The following is an 18,796-nucleotide window of genomic DNA, read 5'->3' on the forward strand; positions in this document are numbered from 1 at the left end:
ACACCTAATTCATTTGTTCCTCCAGTGTTCAGAAAGATACAAAGATGAACACAGATTAGTTAAATGACATAGTTAAGGTTTATTTATTAATGCTAAGGGTTTATTGATTTCGCAGATCTTTTCAAAGAACCAATTTTTAGTTCTGTTGATTTTCTCTATTTTTTAAACTTATTTATTTTTTAAAGATTTATTTTTTTATTTACTCCCCCCTCCCTTGCCGCATGCTTGCTGTATGCTCTCTGTGTCCATTCGCTGTGTGTTCTTCTGTGTCTGCTTGTCTCCCTTTGTTGCATCATCTTGCTGCACCAGCCCTCCGCAGGGTGTGGGCTGTCAGCTCTCCTTGGGGTGAGGACCAGCGTGCCTTCACTGGGAAGTGAACCCATATGGTAGATGGGAGTCCAGTCGGTTGAGAGCCCACATCTGCTTCCCTCTCTATCGTTTTTTTTATTCTCCATTTCATTTATTTCTGCTGTAATCTTTATTCTTAATTTCCTTCTGCTGCTTCTGAGATTAGCTTGCTGTTTTTTTTCTAGTTTCTCCAGGTGTGCGGTTAGGTCTTTGATTTTAGCTCTTCTTTTTTAATGTAAGCATTGAGGGCTACAGATTTTCCTCTGAGCATTGCCTTTGCTGTATCCCATAAGTTTTGATATGTTGTGGTCTCATTTTCATTTGTTTTGAGGTATTTACAGATTTCTTTTGCAATTTCTTCTCTGACACTGATTATTTAAGAGTGTGTTGTTTAATCTCCATATATTTATGTGAATTTCCCTTTTTTCTGCCTGCTATTAATTCCCAACTTTATTCCATTATGATCAGAGAAGTGATTTGTATAATTTCAATGTTTTTAAATTATGTCCTAGCATAGATCTATCCTGAGGAAAGATCCATGAACACTTGAGAAGAATATATAACCCACTGATTTGGGATACAACTTCCTGTATATGTCTGTTAGGTGTAACTCATTCATTGTATTATTCGAGGTCTCTTTTTTCTTGTTGCTCACTTTCACTAGAATTTAACATGTTAGCAACATTTAGACTTCCCATCCATGAGCACAAAATGTCTTTCTATTTATTTGGTCTTCTTTCATATCTTTTTTTTTTATTTTAAAGATTTAATTTATTTATTTCTCTCCATCCCCTTGTTTGCATTTGCTGTGTCTGTTGTGTGCTGGCCTTCCTTTTTAGGATGATGTGGGAGGGAGATGCCTAATTGCTGAGCCACCTCCACTCCCTGCTTTGTTGTGTCTCCATTATGTTTTTCGTCGTGCTTAGTTGTTGCGTCAGCTTGTTGCATCTGCCTGTTGGGTCAGCCAGCTGTATTGCTCATTGTCTTTAGGAGACACTGGGAACTGAACCTGGGACCTCCCATGTGGTAGGCAGGAGCCCAGTTGTTTGAGCCACATCCACTTCCCTTCTTTCATTACTTTTAGCAGTGTTTTTTAGTTTCCTATATGTAAGTCCTTTACCTTTTTGGTTAAATTATCACTAGATATTTGATTCTTTTAGTTGTTATTATAAGTGGAATTCTTTTTCTTAATTCCCTCTTCAGATTGTTCATTATTAGTGCATAGAAATGTCACTGATTTTTGTACGTTGGTCATATACCCCTCCACTTTGTTGAAGTCATTTATTAGCTCTAGTAGCTCTGTTGCTGGTTTCCAAGATTTTCTGTTATAGGATCATGTCATCTGCAAATAGCGTTTCACTTTTTCCTTTTCAATTTGAATGCCTTTTATTTCTTTTTCTTGCCTAATTGCTCTGGTTAGAACTTAAAAGTGCAATGTTCAGTAATGGTGATAGTGAGCATCCTTGCTTTTATCTGATCTTAGGTAGAAGGCCTTCAGTGTTTCAACATCAAATACGTTGTTAGCTGGGGGTTTTTCATATATGCCTTTGGTCATTTTGAGGAGGTTTCCTATATTCCTAGTTTTCTGAGTGTGTTTATCAAGAAGGGGTGCTGGATTTTGTCAAATGACTTTTATGTGTCAGTTGAAGTTATGCGGATGTTTTTTTCCTTTGATCTGTTAATGTGTTGTATTTATTAATTTTCTTAGGTTGAACCACACTTGTATTCCTGGGATAAATCTTACTTGATCTTGGTGTGTAATTTTTTTTTAATGTGCTGCTCTTGGGTTCAGTATTTTGAGGATTTTTGCATATATACTTAAGGGGATGTTGTTCCATTGTTTTCTTGATAGATAGTATTTTAAATACATTGTGAGTAAAGTGGGCTTTCTGAGCTGTCCTGGGACTATTATTACTCAGTAGTTATGGCTCTCTAACATAGCATTGTTTATACAGTATATGATATTTTTTTTCTTTATTTAGTCTGTCAAACGACTCCTATGCTATGCTGCATGTATATATTACTATAGTAGTATATGATATATATATAAAAGTGGTTAGCCACACTGCCTAGATTTGGATATTTATGTCCCTGGGCAAGTTATTTATGCTCTGTTTCTTCATGTCTAAGATATGCCTGGCACATAGCAAGAACCTAATAAATGTTAGCTATTACTACTATTACAAGTTTTCTACTTGTAAAAGAAATATGGTTTCTGAGTTGAGAATTTTCTCTGTTCTGTGAGGATCACACTGATTGGTTTGTTTTATATATTCACTCATTTTGTCCTACTACTTTCACAAGTACCCCAAGATTGGGAACATCTCAGATTATTTAAAACAAAACATTGATTAACACCTATGGGGAAACGGACTTTGGCCCAGTGGTTAGGGCGTCTGTCTACCATATGGGAGGTCCGCGGTTCAAACCCCGGGCCTCCTTGACCCGTGTGGAGCTGGCCATGCGCAGCGCTGATGTGCGCAAGGAGTGCCATGCCACGCAAGGGTGTCCCCCGCGTGAGGGAGCCCCACGCGCAAGGAGTGCGCCCGTGAGGAAAGCCACCCAGCGTGAAAAGAAAGAGCAGCCTGCCCAGGAATGGCGCCGCCCACACTTCCCGTGCCGCTGACGACAACAGAAGCGGACAAAGAAACAAGACGCAGCAAATAGACACCAAGAACAGACAACCAGGGGAGGGGGGGGGGAAATTAAATAAATAAATAAATCTTTAAAAAAAAAAAAAAAACACCTATGAAGTCTCAATGTAAGTGTCAGACTTTCAACCTTTAAGTCTACTTATAATATTTTAAGCCATTATGAATTTCCATTGAGGCTAAAATTGCTGCTTAGATGACTGTCTGTTAGAGCCAGTATCCAGGTTACTTTTAGATCCTTAATAGTACTGGGTTATATTCAAGGTGGAAAGAAATGGTATAAAACACTTTTACCTATTTCAGAAAACTTCATGAATCATTAATAGTGTAGTTTTGTCTTGGATGCTTGTTAAGTGGTTTGGGGCTGATAGAATGAGTCTTTCAAGTAGAATTGTGTTTTGACTTGAAGAAGAGGGTAGTGAAATGTGTAACAACTCATTTTTCTATGTCAAAAAATTTTGGAATGTAGTAACTATCCATTAAAGAACACTAATTTTGACTAAAGAATACCCATAACAAAACAACAACTTTGTCTTTAAACAGCCTGTATTAGTCAGTGTTCTCCAGGGAAATAGAATTAACAGGAGATTAAAATATATATATATATATAATGTAAATATCATGAGATTCATTATAGGAATTGGCTGCTGTGGAGATGGGCGACATGTCCAAATTCTGGAAAGCAGGCTGCAAGCTGGGAATTCCAATGAAGGTTTTCAGTGAATTCCACAGGAAAAGCTGGTTGGCTGTTGAAATCATCAGTGCTCCATATACAGGTCTTCAGTTGATTGAATGAGACTTCTCTCATTGTTGAAGGCAGTCTCCTTAGTTGATTGGAATTGTAATCAGCCATATGATACCATCACCTTCCTGATTATTTAAATCCATGAATATCCTCACAGTGACAACAAGGCCAGCAATTGCTTGACCAAACAGCTGGACATCATAACCCAGCCAAGTTTACATATGAACTTACCCATCACAGTCTGTCTGGTTTATTAATGAAACAAGTTTTTCAGATTTCCCAAAGGATAATTTATAATTTGTTAAAAGAAGTTTAGTGCCTGTGAAAATGTGGTATACTTGTATGTCTCATTCGTTCAGAAAATATTATATATATATCTTATTTTGTGAGACAAATGTAGGATATGTAAAACATGATGCCTACCATTAGGAAATTATAGTCTTGAGTAGACTTGATTTTTATACTAATAACCATGCCTGAGACAGTATAAGATAATTGTTTTGTAATTGATACAGTGTTTTCATTTCAAAGGAGTCAGTGATTTCTTTGGACTAGGGTGATCACTAAGGTGTCAAGAAAAGCAAGTAAAATTTGGGTAGAAACTTTAAGGAGATGTAAGATTTTAATGAGCGTCTGTTTGGCGTAGGGGTGTGCAGTGAGGGGTAGAGGCAATTCTAGGACATTCTAGTTTTTCTAATAAACCAGCTAGACTGTAACGGGAGATGTAAAATATAACATGGAGAAACATGTATAAAAATGTATGGAAAGGGAGTGGATATAGCTCAAGTAGCTTAGCACCTGCTTCCCATGTATGAGGTTCTGGATTTAATACCCGGTAACTCCAAAAAAAAAATGTATGGAGAGTTTAACAAGTAATTATAAGGTAAACATACTGGAAGCCTCCATTGTATTTCTCTTCAATCATAAGCCTCTTCCTCCTCTTCCTCTGTAAACACACTATGTGACTACAATTTCCATGGTTTTCTTACAGGTTTTTTGTTTGTTTTATGGTCAGAAAACTTAGATTTAGAATTAACAAGCTGGATTCAGTTTGGACAATCCCAGTTTTGTTGGCAACATCCAATCCATCATAGTCAGGAACCAGTTAAACATACGTCTTTTTCTTTCTGTCAGGCCTGATCAGGGTGTTCACCTTGGCCACATCAATGTCATAGAGCTTCTTCACAGCTTGTTTGATCTGGTGCTTGTTGGCCTTGACATCTACAGTGAGTACAAGTGTGTCATTGTCTTCAGTCTTCTTCAAGGCATTGGTCAGGGGAACTTGATGATGGCGTAGTGATCAAGCTTCTTTCTCCTGGTGGTGCTTTTCTGAGAGTATTTGGGCTGTCTTCTGAGACGCGGGGTCTTACACTGCTGGAAGGTGGGTGATGTGTGGATCTTCTTTTTTTGTGGCCTTGAATACCTTTCAGTACTGCTTTCTTGGCTTTCATAGAAGCTTTTGCTTTGGTTTTGGTAGGAGCAGGTGCTTCCTTATTGCTTTTGGTGCCATCTTCCTGAAAAGGTTCTTATAGTTTTATTGTCTTTATATGTATCTCTGAAAATATAGTTGCTGAATTTTTTATGAAAAGAAGTATACTTTATAGTTTCTTACATAATGTATCTTTCAGTATTATGTTTGAGCTTCATCCATGTTGTTATTTATCTGTTTTCATTTATTTTTATTTCTGTATAGTACTCCATGGTAGCAAATTTATCCATTCTTCTGTTGGCATTTTTCTTCTTTTTTTTTGGCTTTTACTTATGACATTGCTGTGAATATCTGTTTGTACATATTCCAGTGTACATGTACAAGCTGCTGTTGGACATAAACTTAGGTGGAATTGTTGGCTAATAATACCAATACATATTGGATATGTGTATCTTCAACTTCACAAGAAAACATGGAAGTGATTGTCCCAATTTACATTCATATGAATAGCTGACTCTTTTCTGTGCTTGATGTTTAAAAAATTAATTTAACTTTTGCCACTGAGGTATGTTAATACAGGTATTTTGCTTTAGAATTTTCTTCCCCAGGCAGTGATCTTTTAAAAACAGCTTTATTGAGCTTTCATTGATATTTTGACACAACCTTGAAACCATCACCACAATCATGATATGAACAGAGCCTAACACCTAAAATTTTCCTACTGTCCTTCTTAATTCTCCCTGTCCATATTTGTTTCTTGCTTCTTTAGCTCAGTGTATTCTCAGGTTTACCTGAGGAGAACAAACAACTAAGGCAACAAATAAAATTTTATAAATGAAGAATAATGAAGTATAATAAGATTAGACCTACTACATATTCAAATCTATTAAGCTCCAAAATTGAATGCCATGGATAAACTGCAGCAGATCAAGTTTTAAAATAATATATCTGTGTGTGTATGTGCACAGCACACATGCACAAATGCCTATGTGCGGAAATAGCACCAACAAAATTGGGGAAGAGACATTATTCAGTGAATGATGTTAACTCCTTTTTTTGTGGGAGGAGAGTGGCAAGATGAAATCAGTTAAATAATTACTATTTTTTAAAAATAGCACATTTCTAAGGTGGAAGAGGTTTAATTAAAACAGTTTAAAAATTGGGAACAAAACTTTAAGTATGAACACAAACTACAACATGAACTCAGTTAAATACTAGGAAGATATTTTTAACCATTTTGACAAATGGTTAATATTTTTATTTGTGTAACTAGCCTTGTTTTAACAGAAGTTATTTATATTTTCAAAATGCATTCTTCTTTGACTATTACTCAGTTTTTAGTTTAATTTATATTTATACCATAGTAACTGTGCCATTATGTTTTGAGATAGTTTCTGACTGTTACCTGCTATTCTCTGCAACAGTGTTATTATATGATCTAAAGTAATTCTGGTGGTTGAAAAGCAGACGTGGCTCAACTGATAGAGCATCTGCCTACCATACGGAGTGTTCAGGGATTGATATCCAGGACCTCCTGGCCTGTGTGGTGAGGTGGCCCACGTGCAGTGCTGCTGCGTGCAAGATGTGCCATGCCAAGCAGGGGTGTCCCCTGTGAAGAGGTGCCCCACGCACAAGGAATGCGCCCCGCAAGGCCAGCTGCCCAGCATGATAAAAGTGCAGCGAGCCCAGGAGTGGCGCTTCATACATGGAGAACTGACGCAGCAAAATGATGCAACCAAAAAAAAGATGCAGTTTCCCAGTGCTGCTGACAAGAATACAAGCGGACACAGAAGAACACACAGTGAATGGACACAAAGAGGAGACAATGGGGGTGGGGTGGGGGAAGGAGAGAAAAAAATAAAATAAATCTTAAAAAATAAAAATAAAAAACCCTGAGCCATTTTTAAAAAATAAAGTAATTCTGGTGGCCTGTAACAATATAAGCTACTGATGTTAGCTTTTATTTCATTTGTTTTCAAGTCAGCAATAGAATCTTTAAAGAAAAGTGAGTTTTTGTTTGTTTTTTTTAAAGAGAAGTTTTAAGTGGATTAATCTTCTTGGAGATAGTAAAATCAGTTGGGATGTTTGTCCTATAGGACAAAAAGATATTTATTTTGAAAGATCAATGAGGATAAGTAGTTAACACAATATTCTTATTTGTCATTGTCTTCAGTTGGGGAATAATTAAAAGTCAAATAATTAAACGTAAAATCAGTCCTTATTCTTAGATATAATCTTTGGAGAGTTGGTATAGGTCTAAACTTATCACCTGAAAATTAATTCCATCTTAGATTGATTTATTCATTCATTCATTCATTCATTCATTCATTCATTCATTCATTCATTTTTATTCCCCCCCGCCCCCAGTTGTCTGCCCTCTGTGTCCATTCGCTGTGTGTTCTTCTGTGACCACTTCTATCCTTAGCAGCAGCAATGGGAATCTGTGTTTCTTTTTGTTGCGTCATCTTTGCTATGTCAGCTCTCCGTGTGTGCAGCGCCATTCTTGGGCAGGTTGCACTTTCTTTCACACTGGGTGGCTCTCCTTACAGGGTGCACTCTTTGTCCGTGGGGCTCCTCTACTCAGGGGACACCCCTGCGTGGCAGGGCACTCCTTGTGTGCATCAGCACTGCGCATGGGCCAGCTCCACACGGATCAAGGAGGCCTGGGGTTTGAACCGCTGACCTCTCATGTGGTAGGCGGATGCTCTATCCATTGGGCCAAGTCCCCTTCCCCCATCTTAGATTTAATGAACTCTGTGGCAGTTTTTTTGTCTGGTAAGCTTCCTAAAGAATTTTTTAAATATCCATTTAGTTTTACATTTGCAAAGTAAGGAATCATCTTTGTTCTTTTTAATTCTTCGCTATCTCATTCTCTATGTCATCTCTATCACAAGGAGCCCAACTCATAGGGAGGGGGAAAATCAATGAAGATAATTTACATTTAGAACAGAAACAAAACTTCACTTGATTTTTTTTTTAAGGTTTTCCCAAATTTTCTAAGCAATTTCAGTTGATCTGTGTTAAGTAGAAGAGAAGTGGTCTAACATCTATAAAATGACTATTCAAAGTCAATAAAAGTGTTAGGATAAGGCCAAGAAAGTAGGTTTGAATTGCAAAATCAAAATAGAACTGGAGGGGAGTGAACATGGCTCAAGCGTTTGAGCACCTGCTTCCCAATTGGAGGTCCACATTTCCCTTCCCAGTGCCTCCTAAAAACAAACAAGCAAATGAAAATACCAAGGCAAGGGAGACATGTAGTTCAATGGTCAAATGCCAGCTTCCTACACACCAGGTCCCAGATTCATTCCTTTAAAAAAAAAAATTGTTTACAATAGATAACATCTAAAAAGCCACAGAACAAAGGCAAGAGTTGGAGTGATTTGATCAGTTTTAAACTGGAGTGATTTAATCTTTAATCAGTTAATCAAGATTCTTCTGGGTAGAGAGATAAAGATAAGGGAAAGTGCGTCCATAAAGAAATACTATAGCCTTTGGGTATGAAAAAGATAACATTTATTGAGCACTAAGTGCCTGTCTTTCTATACTACTTTGTATACATTACTTCATTCAGTTTTCTGGAGGACTCTGAAAATATCTGTAGGGATTTAGAAGGGAAATCCTTTGTAGTCTGCAGCCCTTATAACTGCCTATAACAATAATCAACTCATTAATTTAAGTAGGGTCTATTGGTTTCCCAGTTGTGTGCCAGGCACTGTGCTAGGCACCAGGGTTAAAATAGTAAAAAGATTGACAGTCTCTGCCCTCATGGAGTAGAGGTCTAATGCGAGGGGTAGAACTTAAATAATTATTTTATTATGATAATTGCTTCAAAGGATAAATGTGCTCTGAAATGAGATAACCCATGTAGGTAATTTTGACAACTTTAAATGGGATTCAACTTTATTCCCTCTTTTAAAAAAAACCTTCAGCATTATATACTCTTCCTTGTAATATCACTTTTAGAAATTAATCACATTTTATTAAGGTTTTGTGTGTGTGTGTGTACACAAAGTGTAGCACTGTTCATAAAATGTTAGAATCAACCTACATATACATAAATTAAAAAGTTTGTTAAACAATTTATGGTGCATTTATATGGTTGGAAAGCAGAATAGTATAGGGATCCAAGAGCAAGGCTCTGCAACCAGAATATCTGGATTTGAGCTTCACTCCTACCATTTATTAGCTATGTGACTTTGGACTAATTAACTTTTCTGCATCTCAGATTTTTCATTTTTAAAATGGGGATAAAGGTATATATTTACAAGAATTACAAGAGTTACTTCAAACATGTAAAGTGATTTGAATAGTGTTTGGAAATCAGTCAATAAGTATTAGGTATTAGTACTACTGGTATAGTAATGGAAGCTTATGTAACCATAAAAAAAAAAAGAAAAAGAATAAAGACAATAGTTCTACAGCAGAATATCAGTAAGTTCACTCTAATCCATATTTTATCCCGCCATCCTGTGGATCCTGGGATGGTGATGTCCACTCCACCTATAAATTGATAGGGGCTTAGATCCCACATGGCAATGGATGCGATTCTCCTGCTTGCAGTTGTAGACACTCTCTGTTCCCTGGTGTGGTGGTTGACCATCTTCACCTCCCTCTTAGCTGACCTGGGTAAGTCGAACGGATCAGAGAGTAGGAGTTGGAATTCTGCTGAGGATCAGGGCCCAGCTGGCATTTGGCCAGTTCAGAGATTCAAGTCTCCTGAGTATTCACCAACCCCAGTGTCAACCACATATTCAGTAAAAGTGACAGAAGAGGCTTGTGTAGAAAGGTCACATCTGAGTCCAACTCCATCATAGGAACACAAATTCCAAAGTAGGACCCACTGAAAAGGCACTGAACTCCAGAGCCATCTGCCATGACCATAGAACTTGTGTGTCTCTGTAGCTGTCAGGAGCACCAGTACCTGGGGTTGTATCTACTTTGCCTGTCTCTTGGATCCTGCTGAGATGTGCATAAGCACGACCCCTCTGATGACCTCCTGACTCTTTTTTGAAGACTATTGGCCATATAAACTCATTTGTCTTTACCATTAGCCCCCTTTTATTCAAGGTCTTTTTCTAGTTGCATCACCAGCTAGTGATTGGTAGTAATCCCTTCGTGCCAGGGAGGCTCATCCCCAGGAGTCATGTCTCACACTTGGGGGAAGGTAATGCATTTACATGCTGAGTTTGGCTTAGAGAGTGATAACATTTGAGCAACATGAGGCTCTCAGGAGGTAACTCTTAGGCACCCTGCAGCTCTAGGCCTGGTTGAAATTTCAGGCACACAGGCTCATAAGCATAGTCATAGTCATCAGTATCAAGGGCTCATCATTGGACCATCCTTCTTCACTGGTCTTTGCCCTTGCACTTGGGGGATTGTTGCTGTTCCATTGGGAATGTGACAGAGCTCCCCTGGCTAGGAACTCGGCACTCCCTCGATTGTCATTTGTAAGTATAACTACTATGAAAATAGCCAACAAATATCCGAACATTTTTATATACCCTTCATACATGTGCTGGAGAACTCCCTCCCAACCATGTGTCCCCCATTAATAACAACCCACACCAGTGATCCTCCCCTGCCATGGTTGAACCCCTCTGTGGTCCAAAACTACTTCAAAAATGAAGCCTAATATATTGCCAAATTCAACTAGTAGGAAAATGAAATAGTAATGATAGATTTAAAGATTTGAAATAGAATGCATACTAATTTAGAAAAGCTAAAGTAAAGTAAAAAATGGGGTATTAAAAAATAAAAAATACCATAAAACTGTTTTTGACATTTTGCCTTTCATCAGTGTAATAGGCATTCCCCTGTATGTACAGTGGCAAGGCAATTTCTTTCATTCCTTCCCCAGAGTCTACATCCTGTTTTTTGTTTTTAATTTTGTCTTCAAAAAAATTTTAGATCACAGTAAAGTCACCTATACAGTATAGGGGACTCCCATTTATCCAACATCAAAACTTTTTCTCCCTTCCCCAGCAATGACCTTTTTACATGTTCATGTTACATTTGCTGTAGCTGATGTACAGATATTGAAATATAGGTACCAAACATGGTTCGATTTTGGTTTACATTATGGTTTATATTTTAAGACTGTACAGTTTCTAAATTTTTAGGTACATTATGGTTTACATCTTGTTGAGTATACTGAGCGAAGGAATGAAAATGCTTCTTTCATCTAGACATCGTTAGAAAGGCAGAATTTACAAACTCACCCCAGACCCACTGATATAGAATGAGCATTTTTAACTAGATCCTCAGGCATTGTATATGCATGCTAATTTTGGAAAGCAGTGGTGTATGATATGCCATTTATATGTTTTTCTAAAGTAACTAATTTGATTTGTATGCAAAGAATGTCTTCTGAAAAGGTAGTAAATTTTAACTGGTTAATTCTAAGAGAGGCACTTGGTAGTTAGAGGATAGGGTGGTGGGGAGACTTCTCCCATATGTACCTTTAAAATTTTATATCATGTACAAGTATTACTATGTTCGGAAAATGTAAATAAAGGAAATAAAGTAGGCTTCTTTCACATCATCTCACCCTATTATTTTCAGAAAATAAACTTACCATCTTCTGAAATTCATATTTGTTTTTTAATTACCGTACTGCAACCTTTAGAAGACAAAGTTTGCATGGGTAGTTTCCCTGTCTGCCTGCTTTGTAGCCTTCTTAGCACAGGTGCTGAAATATACAAGTACTCATTAAATGTTTGTTGAATATACTGACTGAATGAATAAATGAGTGAACGAATGAAAATTCCCACATACTCATTAACTATTATATGGCGAATGTTCCAATTAATAAAATAAAAAGGAAATTGTAGGAAATATAAAACCAGAAGGAGGGTCAGGGAGAGTGCAAGGCCAGATAAAAGTTCTAGACAAAATAATCAGGATGTTAGAGTTAGCAGTGTTCATAAATTAATTTCAGAACTGATCATTTGAGTCTTAAATGATATGAAATCTTATTTTGACATTCATCAGATTTATTTTATTAAATTTTTTATCTCAGCAAATTTGTCAGGAGTGTGTTCAGTTGCAAATAACTAAAAATCTTCCAAAACAGAGGATTAAACAAGGGATTTTTTATGACGTGCAACAAGAAATCCATGTTTAGATAGTCCATTGCTAGCACTATAGTTATTGATATTGTCAAGGACCTAAAGTCTTTCTGTTCTGCCTTTAGTCCATGTATGCTTTTATCCTCTCAGATTTAAGATGGCATCTCTACCTCCAGGCATTAAGTATATTTTTTCATCAGCAGGAAGGCATAAGGAACTTTGTAATTTAATTAAACGTATAGGTAGATATTCACCATTTAGTGGAATGGACTTCCTTTAAGCCTTTATTTTGCACATAGGAACATTTACTCGTCAGATCCCACTGATCTCTTCTGCACCCGTTTTCTGGGCAACCTTACTGATCTGATTCAAAGTGTGCTGAGAAATCCAACTCTTATCAACATCCTTCTGACTTGATATACCCATTTCTACTTTTTGTATCATTCTTCTGTGCTTTCTAGATTCTAGGAATTGACGGAGACCAACAATAAGTAGCCCAAAACCGGCAAGGAACATTCTCCATCTAGCCCATCCTCTCTTTCAATAATTATAACTGTTTGATTGAAGACAAATCTTGAAACACTATATCATTCAGATCTTTGTAGTTCAGATTGATGACCAGATCAAACGGTCGCCCACTCTTGGACTCTGCAGGAATGAAGGAGTAATCAAAAGTTGCCTGTCTCTGGGGTGGCACAACAGTGTTCAGAGGAAGAGCTATGAAATTCTGGATATAAAACTGAGGATATAAATCCTGAGGATAATGGAATTAGGCATCTAAGGATTCAACAATAATGTCTTTTGTACCCTTGTTTATAAAACCTACCAGGAACTTCACAATGTTATTTGCTAGAAAATCTTTTCCTTTTACAAATAGGATAGTTGTATGTGCACTTGGTGATGCTTCAGGTTAACCAATGTCTTCTTCCTCTTTCTCTTCTGCCAAATCTTTGGGCTTATCTTCTTCCACCTCACCTTCATCATCTTCATCTTCAATTATTGAATCTTTCACTGTTTCTTCATCCTCTGTGAGAACTGGGCCATTACAAATGAGCCTCCAGGGCTGCCTTTGAGCAAGAAAGTAGCTGTGGGGAAGCGGATTTGGCCCAATGGATAGGGTGTCCGCCTACGACATGGGAGGTCCAAGGTTCAAACCAGGGCCTCCTGACCCGTGTGATGACCTGGCCCACGCGTAGCGCTGATGCGCGCAAGGAGTGCTGTGCCACGCAGGGGTGTGCCCCACAAGGAGAGCTGCCCAGCGCAAGAAAAGCACAGCCTGCCCAGGAATGGCGCCGCACACATGGAGAGCTGACACAGCAAGATGACACAACAAAACGAAACACAGATTCTGGGTGCCACTGACAGGAATACAGTGAACACAAGAAGAACACACAGTGAATGGACACAGAGAACAAACAACTGGGGGTGGGGGGGGGAAGGGGAGAGAAATAAAAAAAAAAGAACTTAAAAAAAAAAAAAAGAAAGTAGCTGGGAACACAAGAGAAGCAGGAGCAGGCAGGGAAGAGTCTCATGGTCATGGTACGACCAGTTGGTGTCCAGTGCCTGGTGGTGAGTGCTATGGAAGGCTCAGTGGTAATGGCGTTACTCTTCACCCGCCCTTTAAGACTTCTGAAGTGTAACTAATAAAAATGTCAGGCTTAAAACCACCTTAATTCCTCTTTAGAAATGTTCTTCCCTTTTTTTAAAATTGTTTTTTCGTTTTTCCCTTCTTAGAAATAAAATATCATGCTTTTAAAAGTGAACATCTTCATATATTCAATGACCAGATCATCACAACTTTATCTAGCAAATATTTTATTGTATTTAGCGTTGAGGAAACACTTTTCAGACATAGGGGAACATGGGACTTACAACTTCTAATGAAGACAGACATCTCCTTTTTATCTGTAGCTATTTCCTTTTTTCATTTTGCATGTTATTTCAGTTTCTGAGTCTTTTTTTTCTTGACCACCCATGATAGAGTTGTTAGTCTTTTTATAGCAAAACTAAGCAGTTTTTGGTTTTGTTCATTGTTTTTTTGTTTTTTTTAAATTTATTTATTAGAGAAGTGTGGGTTATACAACAATCATGCATAAAATACAGGTTTTCCATATACAACCCCACCACCAACATCATGCATTGCTATAGAACTTTTGTTACGATTAATGATAGCGGTTTTTTCTAATTATACTATTTTTTAAGTTACCTTTGTTGAAATTAATGAGAGATTCTTAAAATAGTACTATTAACTGTCATCCATAGTTTTTGTTAGGTGTATCTTTTTCCCATCTACCACCCTATTAATAACTTTTATTAGTATTTTACATTTGTTATAATTCATGAAAGAACATTCTTGTACTATTAACTATAATAGTAATATGTATATTTATTCTAAGTCATGGAAGAGCATTCATATATTTGTACTGTTGATCACATTCATCATCCACAGCAGGATTCACTACGTAAGACAATCTCATGTTTCATCCTCTGGCTTTCCTTCTAGTGACATACATGGCCCTAAACTGTGTGGTTTTTCAACTATACTCACACCGCATATCAGCCTTGTTTATTGTTCTTTTTGTTTTAATTCTCTATTTCTTAGAATTTTATCTTGGTCTTTAGTGTCCTTAGAGAAAGAAGTAGATGAATATTGCTTGGGTTACAATTTTGTTACCCCTCTCCAGTTTTATGTTTTTGGGCACTCTTGATTCTTTCAAGGCTTGCTTTTATATTTTGTTAGGTGGGACCAGAGCAAACTTTAGCCTAGGGCTTTAGTATAGCAATTTTCAGCCTAGGAAATTTTAGTCTAGGGCTAGATGTGTACATGTCAGACTGCTCTGTCTAAATTCCTGTGTATTACAAGGTTTCCCACTCTGGGTGCTTTGTCCTTTGGATTGTTCCTCTCTTTCTTTTGAATTGCTTTTCCCAGCCTCAGGTAGTTTCCTCATGTTTGTGCTCATCAGTGCTCTGCTGAAAACTCAAGGGGAGACCTTCCACATATCTCTTCAAGGCTGTCTATCCTTTTCTCTCCAGTGCCCTACCCTTGGAATTCTAGCTTCTTTAGCCTTCCTGAACTACCAGCTCTATCCCTTCAATTCTTCCTGTTTTCCTACCTGTGTTGTGGCCTGGAGACTATAGCAAGGATCTGGTATCATGATAAGTCTCACTCTGTCAGGAATCACTGTCCTTTATTGCCTTGCCTTATGTCTACTACCTGAAAACCACTGCTTCATATATCTTGTCCCATTTTTATTTGTTTGCGGTATAAGGGTTAATCAATTCCTGTTACTCTATCTTAGCAAAGAAGCCTCCTACCTTTGGGTACTTTGAAAGTTAAATGAGTTTGTGCATCTGAGATACTGAAAACAATAATATGTGGCACATAATAAGTGCTCAGTATAAGTTATTACAACCACAATTCTGCAGGTAATTTGTCTAGATTGGTAAACTCATTTCCTTCTTTTTTTTTGTTTTCTGACAGATTTAAATCTATGAATTTCTCTTAAGATTTACTTTAGTAATATCCAACAAATTTTGGTGTTTCAACTGTCATTCAGCTCTTAACTATTTTATTGTTTTTCTCTTTAACTTTTGCCTTTTCTAGAATTTCTAAATGATACTGTGAAGTGTGTAGTCTTTTGTGTCTGGTTCTTTCACTTATAATGCTTTTGAGATTCATCCATGTTCCAAATATCAGTAATAGTTCTTTTTCTTTTTTATTGCTTAGTAGTATGGATAGACCACATATATCTTTGTTTAGACCATACACATAATGTGTTTTTCCATTTACCAATTGATTGACATTTGGGTTGTTCTCAACATCTGGCTATTATGAGTAAAGTTATGGACATTTGAGTACAAGTTTTTGCATGGATATGTTTCATTTCTCTTGGGTAAATAAGGGTGGGATTGTTTACATTGGGAGATATATGTAAAACTTTATGAGAAATTGCTAGAGTTTTCTAAAGTGGCTATAACATTTTGTATTCCCTCCAGCAATGTATAATAATTCTAGTTGCCCACATTTTTACGTACATGTGGTGGTGTCTTTTTAATTCTAGTCATTTGAGTGGGTATGTAGCAATATCACTGTGGAGTTTTTGTGGGGGTTTTTGCAGTACCAGGGACCATGGGTTGAACCTGGGACCTCATATTTGGGAAGCCAGCGCTCAACTACTGAGCCACATCAGTTTCCCCGAGTTGGTTCTTTCCTGTATTTTGCTTGTTATTCATGTCTGCTTCAAGAGACACTGGGAACCGAAACTGGGGCCTCCCATGTGAGAAGCAAGAGCGCAGCTGCTTGAGCTACATCTGCCCCCTCATTGTGGTTTTAATTTGTACATCACTGATGAATAGTGATGTTGAGCATTATTTCTTGTGCTTATTTCCCATTCTTTTTTTTTTTAAGATTTATTTATTTCTCTCCCCTTCTCCCCCCACTCCAGTTGTCTGTTCTCTGTGTCTATTTGCTGCGTATTTCCCATTCTTATATCTTCTTTGGCAAAGTGTGTTTGCAGATCTTTGCCCATTATATAATTGATTTGTCTTACTATTTAGTTTTTTTGAGTTATTTATATATTCTATCTACATACAGTCCTTTAGCATATGCTTTGCAAATATTTTTCCTTAGTCTCTGACTTGTTTTTATTTTATAATGGTTTTCGTCAATGAGCAGAATTTTAAAATTTTGATGAAGGGTGACTTTATCAATTTTTTTCTTTTATTCTTGTTTTTGAGTCTCTTTCCAAGCTATCTTTGCGTAATGCAAGATCATAAAGATTTTCTCCTGTTTCCTTCTTAGGAATTTTAAATTTTATCTATTGCAAAGCGGATGTAGCTCAAGCAATTGAGCTCCCACCTACCACATGAGAGGTACCAGGTTCAGTTCCTGGTGTCTCCTAGAGAAGACAAGCAAGACAGTGAGCTGGCATGGCAAGCTGATGCAACAAAGAGACACAGAGAGGAAAGACAATGAGAGACACAACAAACCAAGGAGCTCAAGTGACTCAAGCTATTTGAGTACCTCTCTTCCACATGGGAGGTCCCAGGTTTGGTTCTCTCTACCTCCTAAAGAGAAGATGAACAAACACAGAGAGTACACAACAAATGGACACAGAGAGCAGACAGAGAGTGCAGACAACGAGGGATGGGGGGAATAAAAAAATAAATCTTTAAAAAAAAATTTAGCTCTTGTAATGGTAGACTCCCCCCTCCCCTTGTTTGTTGTTTGCACTCTCTGTCTGCTCTCTCTCTGTCCATTTGCTTTGTGTTCTTTCCATGTCTGCTTATCTTTCTCTTCAGGAGGGACTAGGAACCAGTCCTGGACCCCTGGTGTGGGAGAGAGGCACTCAATTGCTTGAACCACCTCATCTCCCTGGTCTGCTGTGTCTCTCACTGTCTCTCCTTTGAGACTCTCTTTGTTGGATCACCTTGCTGTGCCAGCTCACCTCTCTGCGGCACAGGTTATCAGCTCTCTGCAGCGTGGACCAGCTTGCCTTCATCAGGAGGCCCCGGGAATCAAACCTGGGGCCTCACTTATGGTAGATAGGGCTCCCATATGGTAGGAGCGCAAACACTTGAGCCACGTCCTCTTCCCTGCACCCTTTTAAGTATTCGGTAACTTTGTACTATATGTCTGTTCTTTTGCCATTAATGTATTGTCTGGGTTACTGTTGCTTTGAAGAAAAATTTGAAATCAGGTAAGATATACCTTCTAATGTTGTTCTTCCTTTTAAATTATTTAAGCTCTTCTAGGCCTTTTGCATTTCCATTTAAATTTTAGAGTCAGTTTCCCTTCTTTTTTTAAATACTCTCCTCCCCTAAAAAGTGGCTGAGATTTTTATTGGTATTGCATTGGCTTTGTGGGGGAGGCTAATCACTTTTACTTATTTTACATGTACTCACTTAAAAACAATGTAATTAAGGTCTTTTGATCATCCCAGTCATTTTTCTGAGTGCATAGTTCTGATGGCAAGCTCGACACCAATAGTTCTCGCATAATCCTAAAGAAGCATTCTTATCAATTAATGCCAACTTTTTTCCCTCCCCCCCCTTGCAGCTTGCTTGCTGTCGATCTCTGTGTCCATTTACTGTGCGTTCTTTTGTGTGTCTGTATTTTTTTTAAATTTATTCACCCCCCCCTTGCAGCTTGCTTGTTGTCTGCTCTCTCTGTCCATTCGCTGCCCGCTCTTCTGTGTTTTTTTTACTTGTCTCCCTGTTTCGTTGTGTCACTTTGCTGAGTTGGCTCTCTGCGATGCTTGCGGGCCAGGTGGCACTCCATGGCATGCAGGCAAGCCTGCCTTCACAAGGAAACCCCAGGACGTGAACCTAGGGCCTCCCATATGGTAGACAGGAGCCCAACTGATTGAGCCACAGCCACTTCCCTAATGTCAGCTTTTAATAGTCACATCTTGCCAATTCACAATTTAAATAATCCGTTTAGAATAATAATGTATCACCTCTTCCCTGAAAAAATTTCAGTTTGTTGTTTTTCCTATCTGTCACTCTGTTTCATCTCAAAAATACTAGAGGATTTTTCTATCCCTCCTGATAATAA

The 18,796-nt window shown here is 37.8% G+C and overlaps 1 protein-coding gene and 1 pseudogene across 8 annotated transcripts in view; one reads left to right on the forward strand and one right to left on the reverse strand.

The window, feature by feature from the left end:
* PDS5A (PDS5 cohesin associated factor A) overlaps positions 1–18,796 on the forward strand; it is a 159,037-nt gene that overhangs the window by 28,832 nt on the left and 111,409 nt on the right. The gene's annotated exons all lie outside the window — the stretch shown is intronic.
* LOC139436215 (translocon-associated protein subunit alpha pseudogene) lies at positions 12,546–13,284 on the reverse strand (annotated as a pseudogene).

The sequence above is a fragment of the Dasypus novemcinctus genome, chromosome 1 (assembly GCF_030445035.2).
Source record: "Dasypus novemcinctus isolate mDasNov1 chromosome 1, mDasNov1.1.hap2, whole genome shotgun sequence".
NCBI lineage: Eukaryota > Metazoa > Chordata > Mammalia > Cingulata > Dasypodidae > Dasypus > Dasypus novemcinctus.